This window comes from Gopherus flavomarginatus, chromosome 20, assembly GCF_025201925.1.
Source record: "Gopherus flavomarginatus isolate rGopFla2 chromosome 20, rGopFla2.mat.asm, whole genome shotgun sequence".
Taxonomy (NCBI): Eukaryota; Metazoa; Chordata; order Testudines; family Testudinidae; genus Gopherus; species Gopherus flavomarginatus.
In genome coordinates this window covers 15,652,973-15,661,450 of record NC_066636.1, presented here as the reverse complement: position 1 = coordinate 15,661,450, position 8,478 = coordinate 15,652,973, and positions in this window count along the sequence as shown.

The window sequence follows — 8,478 nt, the reverse complement described above, 5'->3', positions numbered from 1 at the left end:
GGGGGACGCCTGTGCTGGGGGACACGGGATATACCACACCCACCGGGGGGACGCCTGTGCTGGGGGGCACGGGATATACCACACCCGCCGGGGGGACGCCTGTGCTGGGGGGCCCGGGATATACCACACCCGCCGGGGGGACGCCTGTGCTGGGGGGCCCGGGATATACCACACCCGCCGGGGGGACGCCTGTGCTGGGGGACACGGGATATACCACACCCGCTGGGGGGACGCCTGTGCTGGGGGGCACGGGATATACCACACCCGCTGGGGGGACGCCTGTGTTGGGGCGCGCGGGATATACCACACCCGCTGGGGGGACGCCTGTGCTGGGGGACGCGGGATATACCACACCCGCTGGGGGGACGCCTGTGCTGGGGCACGCGGGATATACCACACCCGCTGGGGGGACGCCTGTGCTGGGGAGCGCGGGATATACCACACCCGCTGGGGGGACGCCTGTGCTGGGGGGCGCGGGATATACCACACCCGCTGGGGGGACGCCTGTGCTGGGGGGCGCGGGATATACCACACCCGCTGGGGGGACGCCTGTGCTGGGGAGCGCGGGATATACCACACCCGCTGGGGGGACGCCTGTGCTGGGGGGCGCGGGATATACCACACCCGCTGGGGGGACGCCTGTGCTGGGGGGGCACGGGATATACCACACCCGCTGGGGGGACGCCTGTGCTGGGGCACATGGGACATACCACACCCGCTGGGGGGATGCCTGTGCTGGGGGGCACGGGATATACCACACCCGCGGGGGGGACGCCTGTGCTGGGGCACATGGGACATACCACACCCGCTGGGGGGATGCCTGTGCTGGGGGGCGCGGGATATACCACACCCGCTGGGGGGACGCCTGTGCTGGGGGGCGCGGGATATACCACACCCGCTGGGGGGACGCCTGTGCTGGGGGGCGCGGGATATACCACACCCACTGGGGGGATGCCTGTGCTGGGGGACACGGGATATACCACACCCACTGGGGGGACGCCTGTGCTGGGGGGCACGGGATATACCACACCCGCTGGGGGGACGCCTGTGCTGGGGGGCGCGGGATATACCACACCCGCTGGGGGGACGCCTGTGCTGGGGGGCGCGGGATATACCACACCCGCTGGGGGGACGCCTGTGCTGGGGGGCAGGGTATAGGACATAGCACTTCCCCGTGGGGACCCCTGTTCTTGGGGGTAGGGGACCCACCATGGTGCTGCTAACCCTGACCATGTCCCCTGGGGACCCCTGCGCTGGGGGTACTGGACATACCACAACCTGTGGGGTCCCCGGTGCTGGGAGGTACGGGACACACCACATCTGTGTTACCAGGGTTGGGAGATGCAGCACTAGATGTGCAAGTACAAGGGTTAAGCCAGCCTGCCCACTGAGGACATGTCCCTTGGCATACCCATAGGGTACATTGGCAAGTCCCATACCCCCTCCCAAATGCAGGGGTCCCCAGGGATACGGCGGGGAAATACTACACTAAACTTGTGCGTGGCTGAGATCCGCTCATGGCTGAAAAAGCGCTGGCTGAAGCTGAATTTGAGGAAGACAGAAGCGATGCTGGTGCAGAGGACAGTATTTTGCAGAGTTTGCAGCCATGGTGCAGTCTCCTTTGACTGAAGGGTCACGTCTGCAATTGGCTAATTCCGTCTGTCATCTTAGGAGTGCTCTTGGGTTCCTTGCTGATGCTGAGCCCTCACATAGCAACTGCTAAAGTAACACTCCACCATCTCTGGTTGGCTGGGACACTCCGTCCCACCTTGGCAGATGATGACCTGACCTAAATCATTCAGGTCTTCGTCACCTCTCAGCTGTATGGCAGACATGTGATAGGCTGGGCATAAAGGCATTGGCACTCAGGAAACTCCAACTGGTACAGAACATTGCAGCCAAGTCTCTTCAACAGCGTTGGCTGCCACAAGTACATCAGATCCATCCTCTGCTCCCTATGCTGGCTGCCACAGAATAACAGACCAAGTTCGAGGTTGCGGTCTTTTATCTTCAAAGCGCTCCATGCCCTGGGCCCAGGATACTTAAAGACTTAAGAGCTTCAGGATGAAGACCGTGGTCAACAGCTTCACTCCTCTGGCTCAGTGGAACTCTCAACTATAAGAGCAAAGCCTGTCTAGGCGGGAGAGAGAACTTTCTCCTGGGCTGGCCCAAGACTGTGAATTAATTCCCCTGAGAACTAAGAACCGTCACAAACCATGTCACTTTCCACTCCAAGTGCGAAGCATATTTCTTTGCCCCACCTTCTCTAACAGAAACACATGGCAACAGGTATAGTTATAAATGGTAGTAATAGTAACCATAAAATAACATTCAAAAGAAAGCCTACGAAAATAAGACTCCTCTGCACATGCTTCTCTTCTGGGCAGAGAAGGAAAGACCAAGCAACAGGTCACACATGTCGATTACAGTGCAAACTTCTGACGCTGATCAATGGATATCTATAGTTTCAACAAACACTGGTTTGATATTTCTGTGTGTTATAATTCTGAAGAGCTTATGCTGCTGCCCCCAGCCCATCAATATCCCTTTGTACCACACTGAAACAGCAGTATATGGGGGCTGTGCAATTGGCGAAAGGCCTTTCCCCCGTTCCACAAACACTGCCCTGCAGACAGTTATCCCCATTATTGTGAGATTTTAACACTATCAGCACTTTCTGTAACGAGGAGGGTGTGTGCTGTGGGAAGGGGGTGTATTGCAGGGGAAGGGGCTGGGTGGGGAGGAGGAGGTGATCCCTAATACAGCCATTCAGAATGGATTTAATGCTTTTTCTTTGTGTTTTATACACATAACTGCAGTGGCTGGAAGCTGAAGGTAGACAAATTCAGACGGAAATAAGCCGTATATTTTTAACAGTGTGAGTAATTAATCATTGGAACAGTGTACCAAGATTTGTGGTGGATTCTTCATCAATGGCCATTTTTAAATGAAGATTTTTTTTTTTTAAATCAACACATGCTCTGATTCAAATACGTTATTTTGGGGCAGGGCTCTGGCCTGTGTTATCCAGGAGGGCAGACTAAATGATCACCGTGGTCCCTTCTAGCCCTGGAATCTATAAATCCATGAAAAACGGGTCTGTATGTTACCATGGAGAACTGCTGCTTGGTGATTCCAGACACAGCTGAAGATGCCAGAGAAAAACCAACTGCTTCTTCAGGGAACTTTTCTTAGGAGTTTGGGCCAGTTAATTTGCAATTCTCTTTCCCATTTGTAAATTTGCAGCCACATTTCCAGTATGTTTGGGTGCATGATGTAGCTATGCAATAAAACACTGGCTGGTTTGAATGTATCTATGCTTCAAGCGGCTTATTGTGTAATACGATCCATGTTCAAGGAAGTTCTCTGGCCTGTGTTCTGTTGGTGCTAGAGGTCAGGCTAGATCAGGCCTGCACAACATGCAGTCCCCGGGCCACATGCGGCCCCCGTGGGCTCACTGTGTGGCCCGCAGGCAAGCGGTGGGGTGGGGCTGCTGGGTTCGCCCCCTGCCCGGGTGGCGGGGGCCACCTCACAACCCTGTGCGTGTGCACACCGCACTCCAACCGCCCTAATGGCCGGAATTGCATGTGTCTCCATCTCCCACTCCCCCCACCTGGCATACAGCGGGTGCGTCAGTTCCCAGGCCCGCTGAGGCGGGAAGCATTGGGCACGAGGCAGAGCTGGTATGTGCCGAGTGACGGGAGGGGCGCCCCGCCTGGGCTTGAGCTGCAGCTTAGGGGGCAGACTGGGCCAAGACCCCCCCCAAAAAAACTTCCCCTTCAGTTGGGGGCGGATCGACTACTGCGCTGGTTGGTCCCAGGGCAGTCTCCGTAATGATTGGGGGTGGAGGTGGGCAGCCAGGAAATCCCCCTGGGGAGATGTGTGTGCGTGTGTTGCACCTGCCCTGCCCCGCCCCGACTGCTGCCCCCTTCCCCGGTCCAGGGACCTTCCCTGCCCCCCCCCCCCCCGCAGCCCCTGTATTTGTGTTGGACAGTCGCATCCAACCCCTTCACACTGCCCCCCTTTCTCCTACCCTTAGTTCATAGCCCCAGAAAATCCCTTCAAACTGTCCCTCTTTTCTCCTCCTCTTATTTCATGGGGGGATGGCGAGCCGGGCGGGCAGTGGCAGCGAGGCTTTATACTTGGGGGTGCGGAGTGAGGAGGAGCGATGAGTCGGTGGCTGGAGGGAAGTTGTTTCCACAGGGCTGGGCAGCACTGGGGTGTAGGAGATGTTTGGGGGGAGAGCTGGGTACTGCTGGAGGGGGAGGGGCGCGGTTTCAGCCCTCAGCTGTTTTCTTTGGAGTAATATGGCCCTCGCCACTTTATGAGTTGTGCAGGCCTGGCCTAGATGATCACAATGGTCCCTTCTGGTCTTAAACTATAAATCTCAGTTACTTTGAATATCTGTTCATCTGATTTAGGAAGGGGTACAGCAGTGGCTCTCAACCTTTCTAGACTACTGTACCCCTTTCAGGAGTCTGATTTGTCTTGCATATCCCCAAATTTCACCTGACTTAAAAACTACTTGCTTACAAAATCAGACATAAAAATACAAAAGTGTCACAGCCATACTAGTACTGATTAATTGCCAACTTTCTCACTTCTACCATATAATTATAAATCAATTGGAATATAAATAGTGTACTTACATTTCAGTGTATAGTATAAACAAGTCATTGTCTGTATGAAATGAAATGTTGCCTGCTGTAAAACTAGGCAAATATCTACATAAGTTGATGTACCCCCAGAAGACCTCTGCATATCCCGGGTTGAGAACCACTGGGGTATGGGTTGGTGGCATGTGTGTGTGTTTATGGTTTTAAAAGTAAGCTAACTAGTGTCATGTGAAAACCTGGATATTTTCCCCAATTCCCTCCCCCTTAAGGACAGGGTGAGCACCTGCATACATGTAGTGATGTTTACTTTGCACCAGTAAGAATTAATAAAATGATTTTAATAACACTATTGTTTGCGTGGCTTTTATCTATAACAATTTTAAACGTAGCTGTATTACAAGTGCTTTCTCCATTAATTGGTATAAAGGGTTAATCGGAACATAAAAAAGCATATATACATTGACAATACATGTGCTTTCTTTTTGGCTTTAACATCAGGTATAAAGCACTGGTCTGATGTGAGAAAATTGATGCAAAAGTCCTTTCAGGACCCACATCCCCCAAGTTCCTGTAGTCAAAGGGCTAGAAACATTATCCTGCTGTGTCAGAAGTGAACTAAAGACGGGCACCTGTTTGGAAGGTTTGTGGCTGCACCCAACACATGCATGTTATCACTCTAATTGCAAAAACATAAACCATCTACAGAGGCAGAATACAAGAACCAAAAGAAATGGAGTGATCTACTGCCTGTATTAGATGAGCAGTTGACCTGTTTGAGGAAAGACAGGGAAAATGGGATGATCTGATTTAAAAAATTGATTGACAGAACTTTTACAAATCCCTGAGTATCTACTTGAATACACAACTACAGCGCCTCCCTGCTGCCATATTCTCTATTTGTTGTATTGGTTTCCTCTCTTTAAACACTTAAGGATGCCAACACTTCAGTTTATCTTTCAATACAAAGCCTACCCTTTGCTTTCTAAGAAAAAGCGTGTAATAAAAATATAACACTTATTTCAGAGATTATTAAAAATCCCTTTTACAACATCTCAGGGTGGCCTTTTACTTTCTTTTCAAATATTCATGTGGCGAAACATACTGGGGAGGTTTTGGTAATGCCCAGATCTACCCCTGTGCCTTTTTCCTTTATTGGGCACTTGGCAAGTATTTTAAGGCTCCCCACTCTCTCTTTTTATATTGGAGCTTTTCTCCCTGTTTTCTCTGCAGTTCTTTATCACTTCTAGGGAGAGTGCTATGCATCACTCATGGGGGTAGGGTGCTGGGCCATGCCCCAAATGCCTCTCTAGGTAGGGAGGGTAGACTCTAGAGCAGGGGTTCTCAAACTTCATTGCACTGTGACCCCTTCCGACAACAAAAGTTACTACACTACCTCTGGAGGGGAGACCGAAGCCTGAACCCACCAGAGCCCCACCGCCCTAGGTGGGAGAAGGGTTAAAGCCCAAGGACTTCAGCCCCACACAAGGGGCCTGTAACCTGAGTCCCACTGCCCAGGGCAAAAGCCCTCAGGCTTCAGCTTCAGCCCCAAACGGTGAGGCTCAGGCTTCAGCTCTGGGCCCCAGCAAGTCTAACACCAGCCCTGGTGACCCCATTAAAACCCCCAGTTTGAGAACTCGCTGCCCTAGAGGACCAGATCAGGCCCGTCTCCAGTTATTCATGAGGGAAAGCGCACTGGAGAGATTTGTTACCATTTAAAAACAAGCATTTCTCCCCATAATATATTTTTTTGCACATCATTTAAAACACATTTCTCTCTCTCTCTCTCTCTCCATTTTCACTCTCTTACCTTTCCCTGCCCCATGTTTCTTTCCCCTCCCTGGGGCAGGTGCTACTTACCAGCCACTGGTTTTGCAATCCTGGGCCTCACACTATCTGTAATCACTTCCCTCCCTAGGCGAGGTGAGCCGCCCACTCAGGGCACACAGGGTTAGGTCAGGCCCCAGAAGGGAAAGGGTGAGGTTGTAACATCGCAGTCGGGATGTCGTCATTTCTGGTGACATCAAGTCCAGTGACATCATTACTCCAAAGCTGTCATCAACCCCCTCATCTCTCGCTCAGTCTCATCTCACCCATCAGCCTCCTTTTGACAGAGGCTAGAGGCATTAGTGTTGGTTGCAAAGGAGCTGACGGCCTGCTCCGCACACAGCGTTTGTGCTGGTACGGCACCTCAGGAGGTGTGGTGCAGGTGTAACCCACACATCTTCCGGGTGTGCTGTTCTGTCCCATCTAGTGGCACCGAGACCACTTAGAGAGAGAGACAAAGGGAGTCTGCTCTACAGCCTTAGCCAACAGCCAGGATTATTTGTTAGGGGTATTACAGTAACTCCTAGGAGCCGCAGCCTGTGCCAGGCACTGGGTATTATTGTTAGGTAGATACATTAAACTTGGGTGATGCCATCCAGGAGCAGATGGCATCACCCAAGAGTGCTGAAGGAACTTAGATATGAAATTGCAGAACTGTTAACTGTGATAGTAACTATCACTTAACAGCCTCTGAAGCAGATGACTGGAGGAGAACTAACGTGATTCCGATTTTTAAAAAGGCTCCAGAGGAGATCCTGGCAATCACAAGCCTGTAAGCTTAACTTCAGTACCAGGCAAACTGGTTGAAACTATAGAAAGAACAGAATTATCAGACACACACTGGAACACAATATGTTGGGGAAGAGTCAACACGGCTTTTGTAAAGGGCAATCGTGCCTCACCAACCTATTGGAATTCTTTGAGGGTGTCAACAAGCAGGGAGACAAGGGGGATCCAGTGGATCCAGTGTACTTGGATTTTCAGAAAGCCTTTGATAAGGTCCTTCACTCTCTCACAGATCTTGGGAGACAGGCCAGTCCTCGCTTACAGACAGCCCCCCAACCTGAAGCAAATACTCACCAGCAACTACACACCACACAACAAAAACACTAACCCAGGAATCTATCCTTGCAACAAAGCCCGATGCCAACTCTGTTCACATATCTATTCAAGTGACACCATCATAGGACCTAATCACATCAGCCACGCCATCAGGTGTTCGTTCACCTGTGCATCTACCAATGTGATATATGCCATCATGTGCCAGCAATTCCTCTCTGCCATGTACATTGGCCAAACCAGAGAGTCTCTACGCAAAAGAATAAATGGACACAAATCAGATGTCAAGAATTATAAAATTCAAAAACCAGTTGGAGAACATTTGAACCTCCCTGGTCACTCAATTACAAACCTAAAAGTGGCAATTCTCCAACAAAAAAACTTCAAAAACAGACTCCAATAAGAAACTGCAGAACTGGAATTAATTTGCGGACATCATTAAATTAGGCTTGAATAAGGACTGGGAGTGGATGGGTCATTACACAAAGTAAAAACTATTTCCCCATGCAAATTTTCCCACTACTGTTACTCACACCTTCTTGTCAATTGTTGGAAATGGGCCATCCTGATTGTCACTACAAGTTTTTTCTCCTGCTGACAATAGCCCACTTTAATTGATTAGTCTCGTTAGAGTTGGTATGGCAACACCCATTTTTTCATGTTCTCTGTGTGTGTGTGTGTGTATATATCTTCCTACTGTATTTTCCACTGCATGCATCTGATGAAGTGGGCTTTAGCCCATGAAAGCTTATGCCCAAATAAATGTGTTAGTCTCTTAGGTGCCGTAAGTACTTTACATTCTTATTATTTATTAGGTGTATTACAGTAGCACCTAGGACCCTCAGCCATGGACCTCTCCCTCCCCCGTCCCCCATGCTAGGTGCTGCGCGAACCATTGATCTAGCCCCAGCTGACACCCTCTTGTGCGATTCTGTGCAGGCAGAAGCTAGGTGGACGAGTAACAAGAAGTGAGCCTCCT